This window comes from Lithobates pipiens, unplaced genomic scaffold, assembly GCF_037356315.1.
Source record: "Lithobates pipiens isolate NorthernLeopardFrog02 unplaced genomic scaffold, aLitPip1_a1.2 Scaffold_1, whole genome shotgun sequence".
NCBI classification, from domain to species: Eukaryota; Metazoa; Chordata; class Amphibia; order Anura; family Ranidae; genus Lithobates; species Lithobates pipiens.
Window position 1 is genome coordinate 127335678 of NW_027507685.1, and position 8745 is coordinate 127344422.

Genomic DNA, 8745 nt, shown 5'->3' on the forward strand with positions numbered 1-8745 from the left:
AATTGCATTTTTTTTTTTTTTTTGCATTGGTGTCATTTGTGACTGTAATAACTGTTAGGGCAGTTAGGGTTAGCCCCCTTTAGTTCTAATGTGCCCCCCTAACCCCCCCAATAAAGGTTTAACCCCGTGATCACCCCCCGTCGCCAGTGTCACTAAGGCTGGGTTCACATTGCAGCGGTTTATGAGAACGGATGTGATTCGCACCGCACTGCAGTGCAAATCACATCCGATCTCTGTGCGATTTGAGTTCAGCCATACAGATAGTATGGCTGAATTCGCATCACACCCGCCGCACCCGCCGCAAATTTGCACGGGACCCTTTTTTTGGTCCGCAGCAGAATCGGATCGCATGGGTGTTCACACCATGCGATCCGAGTTTGCAGATCGCACTGCGATATGCGAACTGATCTGGGGGTGTCATTAACATTTCACTGACACTCCCAGCAGTTCGCATAGGGCAGTGTGAACTGCCGCCGGGAGGCATGCGATGCGGGAACCCGCCGCGGATTCGTGGCGTTCCCGCATCGCTCCAGTGTGAACCCAGCCTAATAAGCGGTCATTTTTCTGATCGCTGTATTAGTGTCACAGGTGACGCTAGTTAGGCAGGTAGGTATTTAGGTTCGCCGCAACTTTTTATAGCGCCAGGGACCCCCATATACTACTACCCCTGATTGCCCCCTAGTTAACCCTTTCACCAGTGATCACCATATAACTGTTACAGGTGACGCTGGTTGGTTAGTTATTTTTTTATAGTTTCAGGGCACCCGCCATTTATTACCTAATAAAGGTTTAACCCCTTGATCACCCGGCGGGTGTCATTTGTGACTGTAATAACTGTTAGGGCAGTTAGGGTTAGCCCCCTTTAGTTCTAAGGTACCCCCCTAACCCCCCCAATAAAGGTTTAACCCCGTGATCACCCCCCGTCGCCAGTGTCACTAAGGCTGGGTTCACATTGCAGCGGTTTGAGAACGGATGTGATTCGCACCGCACTGCAGTGCAAATCACATCCGATCTCTGTGCGATTCGAGTTCAGCCATACAGATAGTATGGCTGAATTCGTGTCGCACCCGCCGCAAACTCGCACGGGACCCTTTTTTTGGTCCGCAGCAGAATCGGATCGCATGGGTGTTCACACCATGCGATCCGAGTTTGCAGATCGCACTGCGATATGCGAACTGATCTGGGGGTGTCATTAACATTTCACTGACACTCCCAGCAGTTCGCATAGGGCAGTGTGAACTGCCGCCGGGAGGCATGCGATGCGGGAACCCGCCGCGGATTCGTGGCGTTCCTGCATCGCTCCAGTGTGAACCCAGCCTAATAAGCGATCATTTTTCTGATCGCTGTATTAGTGTCACAGGTGACGCTAGTTAGGCAGGTAGGTATTTAGGTTCGCCGCAGCTTTTTATAGCGCCAGGGACCCCCATATACTACCGCATAAAGCCCCCTGATTGCCCCCTAGTTAACCCTTTCACCAGTGATCACCATATAACGGTTACAGGTGACGCTGGTTGGTTAGTTATTTTTTTATAGTTTCAGGGCACCCGCCATTTATTACCTAGTCCCACTAGTGTACCCCTAAATTTAGGGGTGTCTACTTTCCAAAATGGGGTCATTTGGGGGGGGGGTTTGTGCCATCTTGGCATTTTATGGCCTTCAAAACTGTAACGCCCTTAGAAAGCCTGAAGGCGGTGCTTGGTTTTCGGGGCCCCGTATGCGGCTAGGCTCCCAAAAAGTCCCACATATGTGGTATCCCCGTACTCAGGAGAAGCAGCAGAATTTATTTTGGGGTGTCATTTCACATATGCCCATGGCATGCGTGAGCAATATATCATTTAGTGACAACTTTGTGAAAAAAATAAATAAAAAAAAAAGTTTGTAATTTTCCCGCAACTTGTGGCAAAATATAAAATATTCCATGGACTCAACATGCCTCTCAGCAAATAGCTTGGGGTGTCTACTTTCTAAAATGGGGTCATTTGTGGGGGTTTTGTGCCATCTTGGCATTTTATGGCCTTCAAAACTGTAATAGGTAGTGAGGAGTGAAGTCAAATATTTACGCCCTTAGAAAACCTGAAGGCGGTTCTTGGCTTTCGGGGCCCCGTACGCGGCTAGGCTCCCAAAAAATCCCACACATGTGGTATCCCCGTACTCAGGAGAAGCAGCAGAATTTATTTTGGGGTGTCATTTCACATATGCCCATGGCATGTGTGAGCAATATATCATTTAGTGACAACTTTGTGAAAAAAAAATGAAAAAAAATTAAAGTTTGTAATTTTCCCGCAACTTGTGGCAAAATATAAAATATTCCATGGACTCAACATGCCTCTCAGCAAATAGCTTGGGGTGTCTACTTTCTAAAATGGGGTCATTTGTGGGGGTTTTGTGCCATCTTGGCATTTTATGGCCTTCAAAACTGTAATAGGTAGTGAGGAGTGAAGTCAAATATTTACGCCCTTAGAAAACCTGAAGGCGGTTCTTGGCTTTCGGGGCCCCGTACGCGGCTAGGCTCCCAAAAAATCCCACACGTGTGGTATCCCCGTACTCAGGAGAAGCAGCAGAATTTATTTTGGGGTGTCATTTCACATATGCCCATAGCATGTGTGAGCAATATATCATTTAGTGACAACTTTGTGTAAAAAAAAAAAAAAAAAATTTTTTTTTGTCATTATTCAATCGCTTGAGGCAAAAAAATAAAATATTCAATGGGCTCAACATGCCACTTATCAATTTCCTTAGGGGGTCTACTTTCCAAAATGGGGTCATTTGGGGGGGTTTTGTACTGCCCTGCCATTTTAGCACCTCAAGAAATGAGATAGGCAGTCGTAAACTAAAAGCTGCGTAAATTCCAGAAAACGTACCTTAGTTTGTAGATGTGACAACTTTTGCGCAAACCAATCAATATACAGTTATTGACTTTTTTTTTACCAAAGACATGTGGCTGAATACATTTTGGCCTAAATGTATGACTAAAATTGAGTTTATTGGATTTTTCTAATAACAAAAAGTAGAAAATATCATTTTTTTTCAAAATTTGCGGTCTTTTTCCATTTATATCGCAAAAAATAAAAATCGCAGAGGCAATCAAATACCATCAAAAGAAAGCTCTATTTGTGGGAAGAAAAGGACGCAAATTTTGTTTGGGTACAACATTGCATGACCGCGCAATTACCAGTTAAAGCAGCGCAGTGCCAAATTGTAAAAAGACCTCTGGTCATTTACCAGCAAAATGGTCCGGTCTGAAAGTGGTTAAGCTTGCAAAAAAAAAAAAAAAAGACAATAACAAAGAATTGTGGGGAAAAAGAAGAGGCAATAGCTATGACGATTCATCAAAACGTATCCTCCTGTAGAATAAGCATGTCATTAAACAACACCATGTTTTAAAGTGGTTCTAGAGACAGAAGATTTTTTTACCCTCATTCATTATATGCATTAAGGTAAAATACCTTCTGGGTGCAGCTCCCCAGCCCCCCCCCCATACTTACTTGAGCCCCATTGCGATCCAGCCATGTGCATGAGAGCAATGGCTCTCCCAGGTCTCTCACTCTCTCATCTTTGGCTTACAAAGCAGTGGGAGCCCTTGGCTCCTGCTGCTGTCAATCAAAGCCAGTGAGCCAATGAGGAGAGATTGGGGGTGGGGCCAAGCCACAGTGTGTGTGTGTGAATAGAAAATGTCCAGTCACAGGAGCGCAGCTTAGGAGCGAGTGTGCTCAAGTGCCCCCATAGCAAGAGGCTTGCAATGGGGGCACACTGCAGGGTGGAGAACCAGGACCACCAGCAGGGACCCCAAAAAAAAAAAAAGAGGATTGGGGCTGCTGTGTACAAAACCATTACACAGAGGATGGAAGTATTACAAATAACAAACACACAACCTTTACAATCACTTTAATACTTGATGATTATTGGTAGGAATGAAGGTAGTGCCATATAATGTATCAATGTGCTGTCATCAAGAACTCTGATACATCTGATCTGACTGCACAACCCAATTAAATCATAGTAAAACTGTGAAGAAAAAACAAAAATCAGTTTATGTAGTGCCCATGCTTTAAACCGTCAGGCGCATATGGCAGAAGTTGCAGCAGAACTCCAGCCTAAAATAGCAAGATAAAAACAATTTTACAATTAAAATTTTAAATAATAAAAACAGCTTTTGCTGCAATATTCACCTTCAATCCAGAGTTTTCCCCCTGTAATACTTTTATTCTGAAAATAGCGGTCATCAGTCTAATGGTCAGCATGATTCAACTCGCTTTCTCTGAGCCCAGATTATCTTGGACCAGCCACAGCTTGTGACTGGACAGTGAATGGAGAAGCAGCACAGTGATGAGATCACCTCTGTCACTCTGCTGTCTCCTCCTATCAGTATGCGTCTTGTCAGCACCTTAACTTACTGGCTCCTTGTACTGCTTCTTCTCATGCTACTGCCATGCTCTAGAGGGACTGCAAGAGCGGATACCAGATCAAATTCAGGTGCCTACACCACTTGTATTTAGAAAATACATTTAATGGTGTATTAATGAATACAGAGCTGCATTCATTTGTGTCTTTTACAATTCAGCTTTAAATGGCTGTTCTACAACACGTTAAAGCTGAGCAGTTCTGAATCTGGAAAAACATGTATAAGACCTAGTTTACACTTGCAGTTGGGGGGGGGGGGGGGGGGGGGGCAGCAAAAAAAAAAAAGAGAGAGAGAACAAGATGCCGCATCACTATGAAGTGAAGGGGAATATAACTCCGCTTTAAGCTGCAAAGGCAGCAGGGGGAAGGTGTACATATTCCCTGGCTGGAGTTGCAGACATTATTGGTGGCCACAAACGTCCACCAGACGAAACGCATTCAACTGGATGGAATACATGCAGTTGAAATGCACTGCTGCAGGTTTAAGAGGTAAATACAGTGAGGAGGCAATATAATGCCTCTTCATAGCCTGTCAAATGGCCTCTGAAAAGCTATCCAACATGGATCGCTCTTCAGAGTGCAAAAAAGTGTAAACAAGGCACAACATTTTTCTCCCAGATCTGTTCTATCAATCTGTTCATTGCTGGGTACAGACAAAATATTTCAGGGTGTCAGGTGCCGGACTACATATTAGTTAGGAAGGAAGCATGTAAAAAATATGTGGATGTCTTCTAGGACTAGCACTGTTTGAGGAGCCATGGCAGAACCAGACAGGTACAGTGCTTTGAAAAAGTATTCATACCCCTTGAAATTTTCCACATTTTGTCATGTTACAAATAGAACGTAAATGTATTTTATTGGGATTTTATGTGATAGACCAACACAAAGTGGCACATAGTTGTGAAGTGAAAGGAAAATGATAAATGTTTTTCCACACACAATATGTGAAAAGTGTGGGGTGTATTTGTATTCAGCCTCCTGAGTCAATACTTTGTAGAACCACCTTTCTCTGCAATTACATCTGCAAGTCTTTTTGGGGATTTCTCTAGCAGCTTTGCACATTTAGAGAGTGACATTTTTGCCCATTCATCTTAGCAAAATAGCTCAAGCTCTGTCAGATTGGATGGAGAGCTTCTGTGAACAGTCATTTTCAAGTCTTGCCCCAGATTCTCATTTGGATTTAGGTCTGGACTTTGACTGGGCCATTCTAACACATGAATATACTTTGATCTAAACCAGGGGTCTCAAAACTGGCGGCCCTCCAGCTGTTGCAAAACTACAAGTCCCATGAGGCATTGCAAGGCTGACAGTTACAAGCATGACTTCCACAGGCAGAGGCATGATGGGACTTGTAGTTTCACAACAGCTGGAGGGCCGCCAGTTTGAGACCCCTGATCTAAACCATTCCATTGTAGCTCTGGCTGTATGTTTAGGGCCGTTGTTCTGCTGGAAGGTGAACCTCCACCCCAGTCTCAAGTCTTTTGCAGACTTAACAGGTTTTCTTCTAGGATTGCCCTGTATTTGGCTCTATCCATCTTCCCATCAACTCTGACCAGCTTCCTGTCCCTGCTGAAGAAAAGCATCCCCATAACATAATGCTGCCAACACCATGTTTCACAGTGGTGGTGGGGTGTTCAGAGTGATGTGTAGTGTTAGTTTTCTGCCACACATAGTGTTTTTCTTTTAGGCTATGAATAAAAAGTTTGGTCTCATCTAACCAGAGCACCTTCTTCCACATGTTTGCTGTGTGCCCCACATGGCTTCTTGCAAACTGTGAGCGGGACTTCTTATGGCTTTCTTTCAACAGTGGCTTTCTTCTTGCCACTCTTCCATAAAGGTCAGATTTGTGAAGTGCACGACTAATAGTTGTCCTGTGGACAGATTCTCCCACCTGAGCTGCGCATCTCTGCCGTTACCATGAGCCTCTTGGTTGCTTCTCTGATTAATGCTCTCCTTGCCCGACCCGTCAGTTTAGGTGGACGGCCATGTCTTGGTAGGTTTGCAGATGTGCCATACTCTTTCCATTTTCAGATGATGGATTGAACAGTGCTCCATGAGATGTTCACAGCTTAGCATAATTTTTTTTTTATAACCTAACCTTGCTTTAAACTTCTCCACAACTCCCCTGACCTGTCTGGTGTGTTCCTTGGACTTCATAATGCTGTTTGTTCACTAAGGTTCTCTAACAAACCTCCGAGGGCTTCACAGAACAGCTGTATTTATACTGAGATTAAATTACACACAGGTGAACTCTACTACCTAGGTGACTTCTGAAGGCAATTGGTTCCACTAGATTTTAGGTATCAGATACAAATACATGCCACACATTTCGGATATTTGTTTGTAAAAAAAAAAAAAGAAGTGAAAAACATTTATAATTTTCCTTCAACTTCACAATTATGTGCCACTTTGTGTTGGTCTATCAAACAAAATCCCAATAAAATACATTTACGTTTTTGGTTGTGACATGACAAAATGTAGAAAACTTCAAGGGGTATGAATACTTTTTCAAGGCACTGTAAGAATCCGAAAACAGGTTCTCTTGTTCCATTACACTGGATTGGGGAGTGGTTTTGGGGGGGTAAAGGTTCTTGACGGCTCTCTCTAGCATGGCAGGGGTTAACCAAAGCTGCTCCGGCCCTGGTCCCTGTCATGTCTCCAGCTGTCACACAAAGTGCTGAGACATGAAGCTCCCCGCACACCCCTGCGCCTAGAGTGACTGACTAGCAGTCCTTATCTCTGGCACCCAGATAACCCACTGTGTGCTGCGCCCGTCCCAGTCCCATCCCACTCACCAGTGCTGACTCTCTACATCACCAGGGAAAGGCACAGGAGGCCTGCACAAAGCACACTACTACATCTACTACAAGAAAACATGTTTTCCTTTAATAGAAAGCTAGAACTTTCAGGGGATTAGAATGTGGGAATATTCAATCGTAGGGATTATTCTAACGCCTTTTACAAGTCATAGCTGACTGATGCATGAATACATGCTTATCTTGGTACAATGTGACGAAGATTCATACATAAAAGATTTATAGATCCCTCTAGAAGTTATCTGAACGTCAGACAGGGCTGCTGCAGACTGCTATAGAACTGCCGAGATAAAAACAAGATAAGCCACATAGACACTGAATTATGTTCAGCCAGTCTGAGCTGACGGATTGACTAATGCTGGCCAGAGGCTGGGTTCACACCAGTGCATTGCAGGAAAAACCCTGCGATTCCTGTGCGAGTTCCCACATCGCACCTGAAATCGCAAGGCAGTGTACACGGACATCAGCGAACCGCTGCAGGTGCCAAAGGTGTAAAGTTAGTGACACCCTAAGATCGGTTTGAAGATCGCAGTGTGAACTGTCAAATGGTACAGGAATCACATCGCTTGGGTGTGAACACATATGTAATCCAATTCTAGTGTGGACCCAAAAAAAAAAAAAAAGGGGTCCTGCACCATTTTGGTGCAAATATGTGATTTTATCCAGTCTGTATGGCTGAATTTGCATTGCATGTTATGTGCACAGCTAAGCGGCACAAATCACATGCGATGTCTGTGATCGCACAAGTGGGAACCCAGTCATAGACGGAGTGATTTTCTGCAAACACAGAGATTACAGCTAGTGGCTATAATAGATGCTGGCAATAATCGCATGCAAAATCCAACAGGCTGGTTGTACCCAAGTTGATCGAATGCCTGCTCAAACATGGTTTGAATCTCATCCGGTTCAGCATATTTGAACTGTCTATGGCTGGCTTAAAGCTTGGTACACACTGACAGCTCCAGTCGGAGGAACTTTACTAACCATGCATGGTTAGTCCAGCAATCTCCCCCCCCCCCCCCCCCCCCACCCCGCTGAGCTGTTCTGTTCTGACAGTGCGACGGCCCCCCCCCACCAGAACATTCCCATCAGTGCTCTGTGATTGGCTGAAAATGCTGATCAGGAGTCAGCCGGATACTGGTTTTCCAGCATGCACGTCCGACATACACACGGGCCGAACGTCAGCTGTGTTTTCTTAAAACCAGCCGTTGTCTCCCGACATTCGGCTGTGTGTGCCCGGCTTAAGGCAGGCCGTACAGGATTTTTTTTTTTTTTGTTTAACCAGCAGGTTGAATTAACAATAAAAAAAAAAAACTGAACCAATTCCCCCATCCACACACTTGATGTGGATAGGGGAATCACTCCCAATAAGCTATTGTATTCTGCCCGCAGGGAGCCTTCCCCACACAGATTGCTGAGGGAAAACATGACAGTCGATCAATAGATAGACTTGTGTACATCCAGCTACATAGTTACATAGTCAGGTTGAAAAAAGACACAAGTCCATCCAATTCAACCACTAGTTGAA